This window comes from Vulpes vulpes, chromosome 2 (genome assembly GCF_048418805.1).
Source record: "Vulpes vulpes isolate BD-2025 chromosome 2, VulVul3, whole genome shotgun sequence".
Taxonomy (NCBI): Eukaryota; Metazoa; Chordata; class Mammalia; order Carnivora; family Canidae; genus Vulpes; species Vulpes vulpes.
In genome coordinates, this window is record NC_132781.1 from 36,347,127 (window position 1) to 36,355,709 (window position 8,583).

At 51.6% G+C, this 8,583-nt stretch overlaps 1 long non-coding RNA gene across 1 annotated transcript; it reads right to left on the reverse strand.

Moving 5' to 3' along the window:
• Nucleotides 1-963: 963 nt before the first annotated feature.
• On the reverse strand, nucleotides 964-7,865 carry LOC140597794 (uncharacterized). Its single transcript, XR_011999735.1, has 2 exons — nucleotides 6,289-7,865; nucleotides 964-5,883 (listed from the first exon to the last, which is right to left on the reverse strand). It is a non-coding gene; the product is annotated as an uncharacterized lncRNA (long non-coding RNA).
• Nucleotides 7,866-8,583: the final 718 nt, after the last annotated feature.

Consider the following 8,583-nt stretch of genomic DNA (forward strand, 5'->3'; position numbering starts at 1 on the left):
GGCTGTTGGCAGTTAAGTGGAGGAACCTTATTTTCCTTTTTCTGGGACTATTTATAGGGTTGGGGTCTGACTTTTGAGTTCTGTCTGGTCTTCCTGGACCCTCCATAGTGTGAGTGTGCGCCGGTGTGTGTGGTGACTGTATGTGTGAGTGTGAGTCTGTATGCATGTGTGCACGTCGGGCAGAGGGCCGGAGGAGAATGCCATAGCCTGAGTCAGTGGGTGAGATGGACCACCTGAGGTAGGCCTAGACCCCCTGCTGTCTCCCAAGGTGACTGTAGCCATCTCTTCTCAGTTCCTCTGCCCTGTGGTTCCTGACACTACCTCCTCTGTGACTGTGTTTTATGAGGGGGCTCATAGATAGAGGTGGGTCTGACCTGTTCCCAAAACTCTCACAGATGTCTTCTCATTTATAGCCCCTGGTCCTGGTGGTCAGTGAGTACGAAGGAAATGTAAAGGATTGATTTCAACATCTTAGCTCCTCCCCCCTCTCCATACCACTTTAAAAAATGCCAAAAATGATATAATTAAATTAAATTAAAAATGTGTCTTCTAATAAACTATATTTCCTCATGGTGAAGTCCCATTTTTGAGGTGAGGTTGTAATATCATACCTAGAAATGTTTTCCTTTGGGTATGAGCCGTCTCTGCCAGTTAATTGTTTCTACCATCATCTTAGGAGTGGGCAAGAGCAGCCCCACCTCTAGGGAGGGTCCTCTGGAAGGAAGCTGCTGAACAGCAGTGGTTGGGGCATGTTTGAGGGTAGGAGTCTGCCCAGCAGGCTCCGCCTGGCACCTGGAGACAGCCCTGGGAGATGCTCTGGACACAGTGGCCCCTGCAGGTGGGGCTGGGGAGGCCTCTGCTCCTCAATCTACAGGTAAAGGTACATGCTCTGCCCTCCTGCACACACCTGCCTACATGTGTTACCCGGCCCCATGTGCATAGAAGTGCTCATACCCACAAACATCACAAACATGTAGGCAGACAAACTGCCAATTTTATTTGTTTTTTTAAAGAGTTTATTTATATTTGATAGAGCAAGAGAGAGAGATAGAGAGAGAGAGAGAGAGAGAGAGAGAGAGCATGAGCATGAGCAGGGGGAGGGACAGAGGGAGAAGTAGGCTCCCCACTGAGCAGGGCTTGATCCCAGGACTCTGGGATCACAACCTGAGGGAAGGGACACTTAACCAACCGAGCCACCCAGGAGCCCCCAAACTGCCAATTTTAGATACTGACTCAGTTATGTGAACAAATACATGCAGGCTTTCTATGTCGTGGGCAGTACTGTGTGTGTATGTGTGTGTGTGTAAGCACATACGAGATATATGAGGTATATATCTTCCCATCAAATTGAAATCAGCCCATGGCTTTGGAGTCAAGAAACCAGGTGTCAGCCTTCTCTCATCTGTGACTCTGTGTGACCTAAGGCAATTCCTTTCCCTCTCTGGGCTCAGTTCTCTCTCAGGAGAGGATTAACTAGCCACAAGTCCCTGTGAGCCCTCCTTCTCTCTTCCAGGTTGTTTGCTTCTTTCTCAGGGTTTCTCTGAAGGAGGCAGGAGGTGTCTTTCCCTCTTCCTGACCTCCAGCCCCTGCTCTGTCTCATGGCACTCAGAGTGTTCGCACTTCCTCTGATCACTCTCGGTCAGAACCCCCTGATGCCAAGAACCCCGTGATGTCCAGAGGAGACACCAGTGCAGGCCACGAGCATGGGAAGGTAGGCAATGGGTGAACTGACCATGATTCTACCTTCTGCTCAACAGCTGCCAAGGGCATGACCAGATAAGCCTAAAATTTGGGTTTGGGCCAGAAGTTGTAAGGGGTCTCCTGGGTACCCCCACTCCACTCTACTCCTGAACCTCCTCTCTCCATGGATCTCCCTGCAGTGGAATGGTGAAGAGGCTCATCCCACCAACTTGGAGCAGTATCAGCAAAAGTCCAAGGGATGGCAGAGGACAGAGAAAGGAAGGGAGGGAGGCTGTGGAGGAGGCAGGCCCAGCTGGGGAATGTTGGAGATTCTCAGCCAGAGGGTCACCTGTACCTCCCCTAAGGGGAGGCTCTTGCTCAGTTTCCCCTGACAATACTAGAAATGGAAATATGAAAGTTTGGAGGCAAGTGCCTGTATCTGTGTACTAGATGGATTTATATAGCATCTCCTTTCTTGACTCCCCCTGAATCACACCCTCACTGGTGTGAGGGAGGAAGGGGGTAGAGCAGGGTGGTAACCAGGGGCAACCCCCCTCCTTCTCCCTCACCCTGAGTTAGTACCACTGAAGAGCTCTTCAGGGCCAGCAAATCACCCACATAATTATCCCTGGAAGTAATGGGCTTGGAGAGGTGGGGTTGGGGGGTGGGTAGTGTGGGAGGGAGCTCAGGATGAGGGGTTTGTTGAAGCTGAGGGAGCACAGGGATCCATGGGAGGTGGACAGGGACAGGATATGAGTGCTGGGCAGGTGTGGATCCCAACTGCCAACTCCTCCATCCCCTACTCCTTGTCTGCTTTCTGCATAAGAATCAGATTTGAAGGCTGTTGTGTAGTTTGAAACCTGATGTGTGTGTGTGTGTGTGTGTGTGTGTGTGTATGTGAGAGAGAGAGAGGGAGAAAAGGAGAGAGAAAGAGAGAAAGAGAAATAGAGGGCTGGGCCAAAACTAGGTACAAGTGTTTCAGGTTCTGTTCCTCTTCTTTGAACAGAAGTTCCTTCCTTGGAGGAAGGTGTGTGTGTGTGTGTGTGTGTGTGTGTGTGTGTGTGTGTGTGTGTGTAGGGAGGCTGGGATCAGACTCTTCCCCTTTCTGGGTTTAGGATGAAAACTATAATCAAGGTTTACAGCTTGCCACCCTCACCCCCATGACTCATTTCTTTTTTTTTTTCATGACTCATTTCTATTTAGAGTTTAGAGGGAGTGTGTGCATGCGTGTGTGTGTGTGTGTGTGTGTGTGTGTGTGAGAGAGAGAGAGAGAGAGAGAGAGAGAGAGAGTGAGAGAGAGGCAGACAGACCGACAGACATACACAGAGAGACAGAGGGGTGGTGAAGGGTTAAACTGAACGAGGCTTTTCAGGGCAGCAGGGAGGGGGTGATCTTTGAGGATGGAGCTAACTTCTGAGCACAGGCCCCAGATTACAAGGCAAGGCTGAGACTGGGGAGCTGGGTCCAATGGCTGGTCTATGTCAGCGTCTGGATGCTTCTCTGCCTCCCGCCAACCCATCCGAGCTCCAGCACAAATTTGCATTTAAATAGAGATTTTTTTTTTTAATGAGAAGGACCCAAGGGAGCCCCCAGACTATTAAGTTTTCTTCTGGGGGCTGTGCAGATCCTTCTTCATTTGCCCCTCCACCCCAGCCTCCCACCCCTCCTCCCCCAACCGTCATATTATTCTGTGGCCATATATTCTGAGGGCCAGATGAGGCCCCGGCTCTGACAATCTGAGGGCACTTGTGGGGACAATGGGGCCGGCGCTCTTGGGAAGATAGAGGACGCTTAGTGCTCGACCCTGATACCCCTTCCTCTTTGTCGGCTGAGGCCTGAGCACCCCACCCTTTAATCTCTCTCCTCTGGCCCTGGGGAGTAGAGGGGACTGGGCTGGGGGGTCCTGCTGCTGGCAGGGCTTTAAGCAGCAGTGGCAGGATGGTGTGATCATCATATTGGGCAAGGTGCATTAATTAGGAGGCAGGAGATCTGGTTTGAGTCCTGGCTCTGCCATTCCCAGGCTGTGTTGCCTAGTGCAAGTCACTTAATCTCTCTGATCCTCAGTATCCTCATCTGTGAAATGGGGCTCATAAGAGAAGCCTCCTTTGGGGTGAGCATAAGGTGGAATGCAGTAATAGGTTTAGCAGAGTGCCAAGCACAGGGTATGCCTCCACTGATCAAATTGAGAGGATTGGGTGGAGGGGAATTTCAAGGAGAAAGTCTGACGCTATGGAGAAAGAGGAATTGAAGGCGGGAGACCAGTGCTTCTTATTAGCTGTGAGGCTTTCCCTGTTTTCCCTGTTATGGTTGAGATGTTCTCATCTGAGCTAAGACTCGTGAACAACAGTTAATATAGCCAGGACTTGGGGCCCATGGCACCCAGTGTAGATTCTCAGTAAAGGTTAGTCCTCCTCTACTTTCTGTTCCACAGAGTGGGTGAGCTGGAAAGGTGTTCCAGGCACTTAGAAAATGTTTGGGAGGACTGGGGCCAGGGCAGACCCTCAGAGATCTGAACCTCTGGTGGACCCTAGGGTGTTCATCTGTGGGAGCTTGGGACTTGAAAGCTCTGGATGAGAAAGGAGGCCGGCTCTGCATGCTGCCCTTCCTCCTCCCAGGGACAGCCCCTGCTGGGTGGTGACATGGCTTTCTATGTTTAGGGGGAGTCACGGGAAATGAGGTGTTAGGTTGAGGAATGAGTGCGAGGTTGGCTGATGGCTGAGGAGTTTGGGAGGGAAATCAAGGGAGAAAAGGTCAGCTTGGATAGGCTCACTCTACCCTGTAGCTCCCATCACTAGTTCTGGGGGAAAGAAATGAGATATGACAGGTCCCTGGCCACCTGGGATGGGCTGAGAAGGAACACCGGGTGGGCATGGAAGAGGAAGTGTGTGTGTGTGTGTGTGTGTGTGTGTGTGTGTGTGTGACCTGTTAATCCTGATTCATCCCTTGCCCCCAACCCCAGATGCTGGTGGGCCCAGATGGGTCTTGGCATCTCAACTAGCAGAGTGACAGTGACAAGTTCTTTGATTAGAAAAGCCTCTGAGGATGATCCCTACCACAGACTCCTCCTCTCCCTCTTCCTCTTCGTTCATTTCTCCTTTCTCTTCCTCTTTTTCCCTGTCTCAGTTTCTATTTCCTTACCACTCTTTCATTTTTTTTTGAATTTTTAAGGAAATAATGTCTCACCGGCAGAGTTGGAGAGCCCCTCCATCAGGCCTGGCTAGCTCAGAATGCACCTCTGTAAGAATCAGGAAAAGGTGACCCCTCTGAGAAGACCCAGCCTGGGGATGGCGGGGACTGTGTGTGGTGGTTAAGGGTGCTTTCTGTGAACGAGCATCCTTCAGCCTGGTGGACAGAGCCTCCTCACAGGCCATGGCTGTGCCAGTGCAGGGAAGGCTGGACTTGGGCAGCGAGCAACCTCCACCCTGGGTCCCCCTCCTCCTCCTGCAGAGGGCCACCTCTGTCCAGATGAGGTTGTGGGTCCTTCACATCCGTGGCTTTGTATTTGCTCCCCTTTTTTCACTCCTTCTTCACTTCCTCTCTCTTCTTTCTCCTCCTCTTCTTGCCAGAGCTCATCTCTACCCAGAATGAGCCTTAACAAAAGAACACAGTCTTTTGCCCGTGTCTGTGTCTTTGTATAGCAAGTTCCGTATGTGTGTACATTATATCTCTTCTTGGGATGAGTGTCTTTGTGTCTTTCTCTTAGGGCTTGGCTCACAATCATGTGACTGGTGTGTATCCATGTGTCTCTGTGTATCTCAGCTCTCTGGACCCCCAACCATTCCTTCACCCGAGCTTAGAAGGGGACTCCATGAGGTTGAGGCCCTGTGCTCTCCAATCCTCTCCTGGTCCCTTCCTAGCCCAGGGGTACTTCCATGATTCTCAGTATTCCACAGAGCCAGTGAGAAGGGTAAACTGAGGGCCTGCCTTTCTCTACCTGCATTGGCTTCCAAGTGAAGTGGGTCTCCCTCCTACTTCCCTCCTTGGGGCGCCTAAGGCCTCCGAGACCAGAGATGCTAGGGCATGGGCAGGGGAGGGGGCAGAGAGGAAAGAGGCTGGGCAGGGGCTGGAGGCCCCTGGGACCCCTTTCCACAAGGACAGAGGCGGCACCAGCTGCTCCACAGAAGAAATATTCCCCAAAGTCAGAGTGGTCGTCTCGTATTTTAAGTGGTCCTTATTTATCACCGTCCTCCTGGGCTCCCTTTCCTGGCAAATGATGATAAAAGACAGCAGTGAGGGGGGGAGCGGGGGGCCGTTCCCGGCTGGCCCTGCAGCTGTCAGAGGTGGCAGCGCCTGGGGAGGTGCAGACACACAGCAACACATGGGCACAGTGACACACACACACACACACACCCCAATACTCATGCACAGTGATTTGCACACACAGACACACAATACCACACCTGCCAGTGGTGGGTGCACACACATACACACATATTCAGCTATGACAATGACATGCCCCCATACTGCTGAACACACACAGGTATGCCTAGTGACACTCAGAGCTGTGAACATCCATGGTCTGACACACGCCCAGGCACCCCATATACCAACACATGTGTACACTGACCAAAGCAAGCCTGTGTACACATGCCCATCCTGGGTACTCACCCACTCTTCTCGCCCACTGGGCAGATGGAGCCAGGACCTTCCGTGGGTCTGCCTTAGATGGTCTCCGCGTGTGCGCCTCCAGATGAGGCCACTACCTCTGAATGGCAGCCAGCAGATGTGTGTACATGCATGTATTCAGACACGTGGATGTGCAAATGCACTCATAGTCCAATTGCAAAAAAAAACACAACCCATCAAACCTCACCTCACACCATGCACAGAAGTTAACTCAAACTGGAGCATAGACCTAAATGTAAGATGGAAAAGCAATAAAACTTCTGGAAGAACACATGGAAAAAGGCCTTTGTAAGCTTGGGGTAGGCAGAGCTTTCTTGGGTTAGAGCACAGTGATAGCTGGAGTTGTATAGTTTTAAGCACGGGCTTTGAAATAAAAAGAAACTCTCAGTGATTCCTGTTTTATTATGTAACAGGCTGCATCAACTCTGGCAAAGTTACTTGCTCGCTGTGAGTCAGATGCCCTGTACAGGGAAGGTATTAATACTACCTACCTCTCTGGATGCCTGAAAAGCTCAGAGAACTAATACAAGTGAAAATTAAAAACTGTGACCTGCCTTACAAAGGTCAGCTAAATAGAAAAAAAAATCAGTTTTGTGTATTGTAATTATTCACACACGTCTATCTAGGCACAGCTCCTAACTGGCAGTCCATGACCCGTACACCTTCCAGCCGAGTGTGTGTGTGGGGGGCATGGGGACCTTCCTCCAGAGAAGCCCCCTCCCCGTCCCACACCCTTCTCCACATTAGCTGCCCAGTTGCCAATCAACCTCCCTCCCTAGCCTCAGCCCATTAGTACAGCTCCCTGGGGGAATCTATTTTTTAAAGGTTATTAGCAGATTATTGGTTCTTTATCAACCTCGGGTCTCCAATCTCCAATCTCCCAATGAAGCCATTGTTGCCTAATAAGATGCACTTGATGATCCTGGCATGAAGGTGGTAGAGGGCCTGGTGGGGGTGGGGCAGCTAGAAGGACGCAAGGGTTAACAGCACCGCCCCAGCCCCCACCCCCTTGGTCCTCAAATAGCTGAACTACTGTATGTTGTAGTTTTCAACTGCAAATCATCTTTAATAGCAGACATCACGGGATGGCTCATTACATTAAGCTATTTTTCATGCTATCTGCTGTAATATCCTCTAATCCAATGCGTTTCAAATCACCTCGGGCTAAAATAAGAGACATAGCGATGTAATAGCCTAGTGTATTAGTGGGTTAATTGCCCTGTTGTACTCTTTCTAGTAGCTATCTCTGGAATGACTTCTATATTAATTGTAAATTGCTTAATACATTTAACTCCTTGCCATCGCCCCGTCCCCTAACGAACAAGGCCACTACCCAGTTGCTTGATGGGAGGGTGTGTGTGTGTGTTTGGTGGGTGCTCCTTTCCAACCCCAGCTCACCTCTGTCTTCTCAGCCCAAGCGGACAGAGCTGGCTTGGAACATACTTCCCAGACTGATGAGAGGAAGGGAATGAGGGAGCAGTTACTGAATGCCTGCTCTATGCCAGGCCCTGGGCTAGGCCTTTGCACCAGAGCCTCATAAGACCCTGAGCAGTGGCAGTATTCTCTCCAGAGGTCATGTGACTTGCTCAAAGTCACAGAGCTAAGACCTGATGAAGCTGCTTCTGTGCCCAGACTTAAGGGCTCCTAGAGCCACAGTGTCTAGGAGCAGGACAGGACCCTAGTAGGGCTTTGAACACGAGGTCAACTGTGGACAGTAGCGTCCTGGGGAGGACCCTGTGGTCTGGAGGGGAGGCACACAGCTCTTGACCTGAGGGGGATCCTCCATCGGATGGGGGAGACAGAAGCCTCTATTCTGGGGCCCTCCAGTCTGGTGGGGAAAGCAATTTCTGTCCCCTGGGGAATCCTCAGTCAGATGGGGGGCGTGGGGGTACCAATCCCACTCACCCACATGGAGGAAGCAGAAATCAGATACAGATGAAGAGATGTGAGGCAGAGTGAGTGGTCACTGCAGTGTGCTGGGAGGATGAAGGCCCCTCGGCACCCCGGGGAGCCTCAGCTCCGGACTGGGCACGGGGCCTCATCCTGGTGGGTGGTGTGGGTTGGGGATGCGTGTGCCTTCCTCTCCCTTCCAGGGCAGATGTTCTTTTCATTTCCCTCAGGGCTGACCCCCTCCCACGACAGACTGGAGGGTGGGGACACCTCAGGTGGCAAGGCGGGGGATGGAGACCTCCTCCTCTCACGGCTCTGGTTCCAGGTCCCAGCGCCCACACCTGCTCCCCCTTCTCCAAAGAGGCCTCAGATGTCCTGCGGGACCAG